Raw genomic sequence first — 10,457 nt, 5'->3', positions numbered from 1 at the left:
TTGGAAACTTTCATGACGTTATTTGTTCTCTTTCATGAGATTGTATTTCATGAATGATTTTGCGTGTCTAATTGCGGTTTTAATTATGTACTTTCTTCCTTATTACAGGAAGAAAGTACATAATTAAATACCCCCCAATTACCCCCAATTTTTTTTATAAAAGCATGTTTATCCTTTTTTTTAATTTTATGAATCGGCTGGTAATCGAGCCAACGTTATCCGCAAAAGAGCCTATACAAAAAGTAATATAATTTTAATTATTGTCATTTTGACTACTCTATTTTGTTTGTAGACTTCAAATAAATGTCCGAAACTACCACACTACATTTTTTTAAAGAGTTTTTGTTATTGCAGGGAATGGGTAGATAATTTAAAATTTTTGGGAATATTTATTCAAATCAACTACAAGCATACGAATAAGGAAATGCAAGGAAGAGAGTTTTTAAGGAATTCATTCGCTTATTTAACATACAAAGTGCAGTATTTACGTTTAATACATATCATCACAACTAGTCGTTCAAAGTAACATTGCCCAAGCTTAAAGTGGTAAATAGACTTTTTACTGAGTTGTCTTAAAACTTTAGTCACAGCCCTTAAAAACTTTCTTTAAAAATGTCGCATCTTAATCTCCAGCTGTTTTTGGGCATCATTAAAAAACCATGGACTTATAAACACGGGTTTTTTTTTATATTTATTCTTTCTTCAACACAAAATAGACTAAAGTACCTTAAAATTGATTATTTCTTTAAATACACAACCCATTTCAGATAAAAAAACATTCAAACCAATCCAATTATCATTAAAATTGACGTTGAACATATTCTTCTGGCGAATTTAAGAATCTTCCTCAACCGGTAGTCTGTTAATGAATTTAGACTTAGGTTAATCTACATTTACAGAAGACTCAAGCCCATTTTGATTTTAACTCGAGGTTAGGTTTTATTTATCAAATTAAGGGATACCATGGTTACTTGCTATAATTGACCACGCTTCACATTATTTATAAAACTCCTACTGTTAAAGTACAAGAGTGCGGTACCTAGAGACTCAATGAACGCTTCGTCAACTTTTCACCACAGAAACCGCCACTTTCTGCTCCCAACAGCTTCCTACCTATTTTTTGCAATTGACTCGCTTCCCATTATTTATAAAACTCCTACTGTTAAAGTACAAGAGTGCGGTACCTAGAGACTCAATGAACGCTTCGTCAACTTTTCACCACAGAAACCGCCACTTCCTGCTCCCAACAGCTTCCTACCTATTTTTTGCAATTGACTCGCTTCCCATTATTTATAAAACTCATACTGTATTAAACTTTCAAGTATGTTTACATTTTCAAAATAAAGGAAACTATAACCTTTCGCGTCTACGTTCGTTAACACTTTCAATGATGTATTAACCAAGAATAAGTTGATGGAGTAGAGCGAACACAATAATTTCGTTCATACGTCACTGAGATATTTCGAAATCTTGTACACTTTTTCACAATTTTACTTTGATATGTTACTTTTTAATCATTCCTACCGGTTCATATGCAGATAAATCACTATAAGAATATGCTTAGTAAAGAGAAACAATTGAATTTTGACACTATAATAGGTGTCATATCACATACAAAGGAATTCATTAAGGTAAATATTTATGTAATTTTACAGTGTGATAACTACAACTTTTTACTTATTCAAAAACTTCTGGCATGTTCATCCTTAGTAAGGGGATGGAATTAATTTTATAACACGTAAACGACGTTAAAGTATTATATTTTCTGTTTTACCGCAAATACTTATTCATGCATAATTTAAACGTTTCACATTTTAAAATTATATTGAGGATTTCTTTGTATATTAGGTCCTAGTAGCTATAGTTTATTACTTACTCAAAAATAAGTGCATATCAGATCCTTTTTTAGTCATACCTCACTGGCATATATTTTAAAACGTATAATTTTCTTTTTTTAATAGGCCATATCTCATTATTGGACCAAAATTACATACATTTTTTAACAATTAAAACCCTTAATTTTTATATTGATTATAAAACTATCTTAATATATCAAGTATGTTTTTAAAAGTTTACTTCTACAAACTTTTGGGGCCAGATATCCCAATATTTTGATTTTTCCTAAACCATGGTTGTAAAAGTAACAAAAACTTTAATTTAATCTCATATCCCTGTACTCTTAAAATAATCAATAACTAACAAAAGATACATAACAAACAATGCACAATAACAAATCATATAGAAAGAATTGTTAATTCTGAGTATATGAAAGTCCTTAAATCTCATCGTTATTAAATTGCACGTATTTTTATCTACATAGCACTGTGATTTAAATATTATTAAATAAGTAAGTAAATAATATTGTAATACAGCTGTTTGGCTTGGGTCATGTTACATTTTATAACGTACTAGTAATAATTTACTCTAAATCCAAGTCAGGATCTTCTCCGGAGATTCGAAAATCAAGACATGGAGAATAAACGCAGCGCTCAAACAGATATAAACACGCTGGAGTGTTACGTTTACTCTCCACGTTTTGATCCCATGTTGGTCTTCTTGTCCTATCCCATGTCAGTCTTCTTGTCCTATCCCATGTTAGTCTTCTTGTCCTATCCCATGTTAGTCTTCTTGTCCTATCCCATGTCAGTCTTCTTGTCCTATCCCATGTTAGTCTTCTTGTCCTATCCCATGTTAGTCTTCATGTCCTATCCCATGTCAGTCTTCTTGTCCTATCCCATGTTAGTCTTCTTGTCCTATCCCATGTTAGTCTTCTTGTCCTATCCCATGTTAGTCTTCTTGTCCTATTCCATATTAGTCTTCTTGTCCTTGATTTTTATTCGTGCGCTAACAAACAAACATTTTCATATGACAAAATGTAATATATTCCCAAAATTTGTGATACAGTCAGGTTTATCCATGCGATATAAAAGAAATGTTTTGAAACATTTTATATATACCAAAGGTATAAGATGCAGTTATAAAGACGATCACTATTTACTTGTACTACTTAATAAGTGTGTTTTAGCATGCTACCGAAGTTAGAAATTTGCATAATCAGAAAATTATAATCAGAAAATGTAAATAATAACAAAGATATTAATAAGTTAATATACTGCAGAACAAGGTGTATGTTATTTACAAAATTGTATGAACATTCTTCTTATCACATTAATTCCCAAGAACCATGTTATTCTTTAAATTAAAACTATTTACTACAATATCATCTTTATCTATTGAAGACCTTCCTTATTTTTTGTTTATATTTTAAAAGAGACAAGCAGTTTCAAACCCAAGGTTTATTAAGAAAGTTGGCTTTTGTGAGTGGCTGACAAAAACTCATAGACATATATTTTTATTGTTAAAGATTTAATATAAAAGGTATAAATACTGCTATGAATACATTTTACTGTACCGAGTTGGTATTTATTTTATTTTATTTTCATGCTATAAAACAGGAAATACACCCAATTACATTATAGCAGTACAAACAAATCAAAATGTTAAATAAGTGGTTTGAGTCCAAGTCCCATATCCATTGTATCACTGGAATATTTATAAGCAAAATAACTATAAATACATATTATTCTAAACATTACATAGGCACTATTATAAATAAATAAACAATAAATAATACACATTCAGATAAATAACAAATACAGTATATAGTAATGACAATATCAGGAAATTAGTTTAATAAATTAATAGAATTTTAATTAATAAATTAATAATAAATCAACATTTAATAAATATAGCTTGAATTTAAGAAATTGTAAAAGGAAAAATATACTATGAAGGACTGGTATACAAAATTAATGAAATGCATTTCTCTTTAAAGATATTCAAACTGTCAAAGTGAACATCAATGTCGGATCCACCCAAAAGCATTGCGTTATAACCCCTCATCATCCGCAACAGAGGAAAAGATGATCGCATCACTGTGCGTGAGTGAGGTAAATTAAACAAAAACTTGTTTCTGTTGTTAAAGTTCGGTACGCGATAGCTGAGGGTCCCCAAACAGTACGCGTCATCCACCCGACCCCGGACCAGGCCCCACAAATGTACTTGCTCCAAAACCCGCCTCCTCAGGCTCAGGCTCGTCAACCCAAACATCTCCAACAGCTCATTGTATGGAACTAAATACGTGTAAACATTAAAACACTTGAAATATAAATATCTCAAAAACTTCTTTTGCACTCTTTCAAGCATATCATTATAAATTAAATGTGTAGGATTCCATAAAATGGTGGCGCTTTCAAGTCTCGATCTGACCAAGGATGTGTACAACACCATAAAAGACCCGATGTTTCTAAAATTCGCACCTTGTCTCATAATAAAGCCCATCAGTCTACTCGCAACATTCACGCAAGTTTCTATATGAGTACTGAACGATAATTCGTTATCAATTGTAACGCCCAAGTCTTTAACTAAATTGACTCTTGTAATTGACTATCCATTTAAATTGTAGTTGTGTTATGGAACTATTTGATTTGGTAAAAGACATTACATGGCACTTTGCGATATTAAAATTCATTTTATTTTGGCTAGCCCATTTATACACATTATCCAGATCAGCTTGTAGTATTTCAGCGTCCCTTATTGAAGAAATGTAATAAAAAAGTTTTAAATCGTCGGCAAATAACAAAGACTTTACTGTTATACAAATCGTTAATCATAATTAGGAATTAACAAGGACCTAAATTTGACCCTTGAGGTACCCCAGATTGCACCAAGAAATTAGATGACAAATAACCCTTATAACATACAAACTGTTTTCGGTTTATTAAATAAGAATAAAAAAATGTATTAAGTTACTTGACAATCCATAATGGTGCAGATTTTTCAATAAAATCAAATGGTCCACTGTGTCGAATGCCTTGGACAGATTAAGATATATTGCATCAGTCTGGGTCAACGAGTCCAACCCCAAGGAAACGTAATCCGTAAAATGTAATAGGTTTGTGTTAATTGAGCGTCCAGGCAAGAAACCATGTTGATTAGGAAATACGTATTTACTAAAAAAGTTAAATAAATATTTGTAAATAATGCTTTCAAATATTTTAGCAGGTGTTGACAAAACGGCTACAGGTCTATGATTTTGTATTTGGTATTCCTTCCCGCTTTTAAAAATAGGCGTTACTTTAATCAATTTCCATTTTTCAGGAAAAGTGCTTGATTTTAAACTTAAATTGTATAAAAATTTTAACGATTTGTATTGGTTGTTGTTGAAAAACTAAAGATGATCCGACTTGAAAACACTATCATTATATTATGTACCTATTGATATGACCAGTTTTAACGTCAGGACCTCTGTGTAATATACTCAATATATAAACCACATGCCCCTAGATAGGCGGTATGCCTTCCTAGTATAAAGGCCGGTACGGTTCCAGAAGGATGTAAGGTGGGAAATGAGAACATAGTAATTAAGGATGAAGTTTAGTGACATTTATTTACCGGTATTAGCTTGAGATAGCTACTAAGACGATATTTGACATACTACATATAGTGAAGGTGCTCTCGGGTATCACATCCTTAGGATGTGGACAAGGATAATGTGATGAGTGATGGCAACGTTGACTAGTTTGCCTGTGTTAAAGTATCTGAACACTGAGGTTTGATGAATCTGCCTCTGAAGTAAAGTGTTGAAGTAAATAAAAATATAATTTCGTCGTTCACGATAAATTGGCAACGAAACACGTTGTTTTAAAGTGCAGAAACATAATTAGATTTGTTCATACAATCTCGCAACATACTACAATCACCAGAGCTGCGGGGGCTGCAGGGGATCAAAAAGTACACCCACCATTCCCAGGTATAGGATATTTAGTTTCTTATTTCTAAATGAAACATAACAATACTTTTAATTTAATTTTCATACCCTTGGGAAATATTGAAAACTATTAAGTAAATCAAATATTAAATAAATTTAAATTTATTTGGTTAGCACTGTGATTTAAATATTTGGTAATAAGTAACTCATATTATATTATGTAGTCCTATTACACACTTTTAAATATCATTAGTAATAATTTACTCTAGATACAAGTCATCATCTCTGGAGATTAGAAAATGAAGACATTCAGAGCAAACGCAACTCTCCAACAGTTATAAACAAGCTGGATATTTACTTGTGCTCTAAATGTATTATTTAACTATAACAATGTAACAGTCAATATACACTAAAAAATAATCAATAACTAACAAAAGATACATAACAATCTATGCATATTAACACATCATATAGAAAGAATTGTTATATTCTGATTAAATTAAAATCCTTAAATATCATCATTAGTACAGTACACTATTTTGTATTTGGATAGAATTGTGATTAAAATATTTGCAAATAAGTAAGTAAATTATATAGTAAAAAGTATTTTTACTACTCACACTTACAAGTGTCATGTTACATTTTATATCATATTAGTAATAGCTATAAATACTATAAATCCAAGTCAGGACCTTCTCCGGAGATTCGAAAATCAAGACATGGAGAGTAAAGGTATTTCTCAAACAGATATAAACACGCTGGAGTTTTACGTTTACTCTCCACGTTTTGATCCCATGTTAGTCTTCTTGTCCTATCCCATGTTAGTCTTCTTGTCCTATCCCATATTATTCTTCTAGTCCTTGGTTATTCTCCATGCACTACCAAACAAATGTTTTCATATGACTAAAATTAATATATTCCTTAAATGTATGACACAGTTACAAGGTTTATCTATGCGATATAAAATAAATGTCTTAAACGTTTAATATATTCCAAACATTTAATATGCAGTTACACTTGAAAACACTACCGTTTCAGTTTTTCGTCAGCCGGTAATTAAAAATAACAATACCTTTACTTTCATACACTAGGATAAAACTGCAAACTATTAAATACATTTTTATTTATTTTACTAGCACTGTGATTTAAATATTTGGCAATAAGTAATTCATTTTATATTATATAGTCCTATTACACACTTATAAATGTCATTAGTAATAATTTACTCTAAATCCAAGTCATGATCATCTTCTCTGGAGATTAGAAAATCAATACATTCAGAGCAAACGCAACTCTTCAACAGATATAAACACGCTGGAAATTTACGTCTTCTCTAAATGTATTATTTCCACATTCTTCTGGTTTGAGATTTTTACAAATGTGATATCAAACGAAAGTGTTCAAGAATTTAACAAATAACAAACATGTACCATACAGTTACTAGATTTATCAATATTTACTTATTGTCAAAATATAACTATTCTTATGTAAGATGGGCGCTGGAATACGCTACTAAACAGTGTAAAGGTATACATAGAAAAATAATAATTAACCAAAACCTTAATTTTTTAAATCTTAAAGTAGTGCACATTAATAAAATTATCATTTGATTAGTAGTAATTAAATTAGCAGAAATTCCCACTCTTAACTCGCTTTCACTACAAATTCTGTTCTATTTTAAAAAAGAACTACTCGGATTTCCGTTTTCACGAACCAGTTTAGTACAGTAAAGATAAAATTTATTGTAAAACCGCAATTAAGTATACGCTCATTCTTCCCATATATTGATAACGAAAAATAAAAATAAATATTTTAAAAGCATAAGAATTATAATTTTATATTACCTAATTAATAATAAAAACATTACAGTTTACTTTCCTAGTTTATTTCTTTGCATTACACAAACTGGTTGTATGAACCAGTATTTAACACTGCATTGATATAATTGTAATATAATGGACAAATACTAATACTCAAATTTTGAAAGTAGCAGCAATGTAAACTATTTATATTTTTTAACCGTCCACAATTTGTATTAATATAGTATTTAATTATATTTATACAATCAAATCAAATCAATTTTTTATTGCCAGTACATTATCACATGTATAGCAATAGTCAAGACTAAATATCTAAAATTTAAAGCTTTCATTTCGCCTTAAACCACATTCAAACATACAAATCTTCAGCCACTCCACATTCATCCAGCCAATATTCCCATTTCCAGCGCCGGTAGTCAGTTTGCTAATTGTGCGGTCACCCAGTCGAATGCCATAAACTCGTCAGCACTGTAAAATGCTTGCGACACTAAAAAGCGTCTTAAACGAGTATTTTAACACCTTAGGCGTTGGGACATTTCTTAACTGATCTGGCAACTTGTTGATAAACCGAATACCTGCCTGGGAGGACAAGTGTTCGTAAACCCCCGTCCTGTGTCTTCCAGTTCGGTAGGCATCTCTGCCTCTTGTCTCATACTCGTGTATGTCACGGCCCCGGGTTAATGCACATTTGGACAAACAAAATGAGCTTGTCTCAAGAATGTAGAGACAAGGCAGAGTCAACAGTTGCAACGTTTTGAAGACTTCTTTGCACGATTCCCGGAATCAATACAATAATACAGTACAATAATATAGTATAGTGTAATTTTATTACATACTTGTGACCATCATATTGCATGGTATTACATATTACTACTGATATTACTCCAAGTTAGGATCTTCTTTCAGTAGATTCGAGAATCAACATATGTACCGTAAACTTATATCTCCAACAATTATAAACACGTTGAAAATTTAAGTTTACGGACACAGTGTTGATTCTATTCCGCATTGGCTTTCTGGTCCTTGATGTTTATCTGAGCTAGCATACTACAATTATAAGATTACAGATATAATTAAATACTGAAATATAGATAATGGAACACTATTAAGCTGGAGTGATATAGATTAATCAATAAGCTCCCGGAAAGTATAAAGAACTCCAACAATAAAAACCAATTCAAAACTCGTATAAAACGCCTATTGGTGCCTAGAGCGTTCTACTCTGTCGATGAATTCATGATGAGCCGCTGGGATTTATGAGAGCCATAGGATCTGGAGTCAGTGAGAGTGTGCTTGGGTGAATGTGTGGAAGTGTTGGTTTGGATGCATGTGTGAATGCCTTAACTTTGGCATGTGTGAAACTATTTACAAAATGATTTAAAATGATTTACTGACATTTGCAATGCAATGTAAAATTATAAAAAGGCAATAAAATATGATTTGATTTGACTATGGCAGGCCGCACCACGCAAGGAATACAATATATGTGCTATATTACCTAATGGTACCTAATTATGAGGTAAGGGTCTTACCAACCTTCCAGTATAAGTTAAAGTTGTAGGAATCATATTGTATAATGATTATATATGATATATATATATATATATCATATATAATATATATATATATGATATATATGTATATATATATATATATATTTGTAAATTTGTAATTCTGCTATAGCTTAAATACATTTCTCTGCTTGACACTAAATATTACTGTTAACAGGTTGTGTTCTAATAAACCATTACAATCTCTATTTACATTTTCTCCATAGTAACCCTGATTCTATAAAACTGAATATGAGCAATTCATATCGGAAAACAATTTGAATATATAATTTTAATATATCAGTGAACAATCCAACACCGCCACTCATTGTAATTACAATTGATTATTATATGTCTGATTTTCTAAGTGCATCCACATCATCTATGGCTCTGTGTTGACATGTAAGTAATTTGTACCTATCACTGAGGAAGTAATATAAGTAAATATAAGTAAAAATATAAGTAAAAATCCAAAATATGTGAGTGTTTTCTAAAGATATTATGACAATTATACAACTTTTGGCATGGTTGATATACGAGCCAAGATGATTGATGGTTTAAATCTTTCTTATAACAGATAAAGTTAGTAACTACCATTAGGACCCTTTTTATACTTAACATATGTCAATTAATACAAATACAAAACTATTTGTAAATAACAGCATAACCAAGTACATAAAGATAAATTATTATAACTAAATAAAACAACTATTGAACATAAAAGTATTATAATTACTTAGGATATGGAGAATACGTAGACATAATATATACATGTGATTATTAAAACTAAAAGTTACAATTTCTTCGTACACATTAACATATAAAATATTAAAATTCCTTACTAGCCTAAAATAACAACAATACATATAAAAACAACGTAATATGAAAGTAACTATATAAAAATTTACAAAATATCTTTAATTCCAGGGAATTTCTAGTGACTTAAGATGGAGACTCGTCAGACTATTCAGGTCCTTGAAACACATTCTTGGTGTCAGATTTCTCACATATGATATTGGAAAAGTACTTACTATCAATATTATAAATTCGATTCACAGAAACACCTATCCATGTTACTAATCAGTTACTAAAGCCCTCCAAGAGTAGAATAGTGATAACTTTCAACAGCTAGAGAATATAGACCAAAGAAAACTGATAAGAAACTTTTAAATACCTGACTGTAAAGTTTGGTTAGTCGAGTCAAAAACATCACAACTTAACTTTTATTCGGGGGAGAGCTATTTTATAACTTTCATATTGAGTATGCGTGTATTATTCCTTATCAGCAGATTGATACAAAACTTAGCTTAGCTAACT

Source organism: Homalodisca vitripennis, chromosome X (genome assembly GCF_021130785.1).
Source record: "Homalodisca vitripennis isolate AUS2020 chromosome X, UT_GWSS_2.1, whole genome shotgun sequence".
Lineage (NCBI taxonomy): Eukaryota > Metazoa > Arthropoda > Insecta > Hemiptera > Cicadellidae > Homalodisca > Homalodisca vitripennis.
This window is presented reverse-complemented; position numbering follows the sequence as displayed.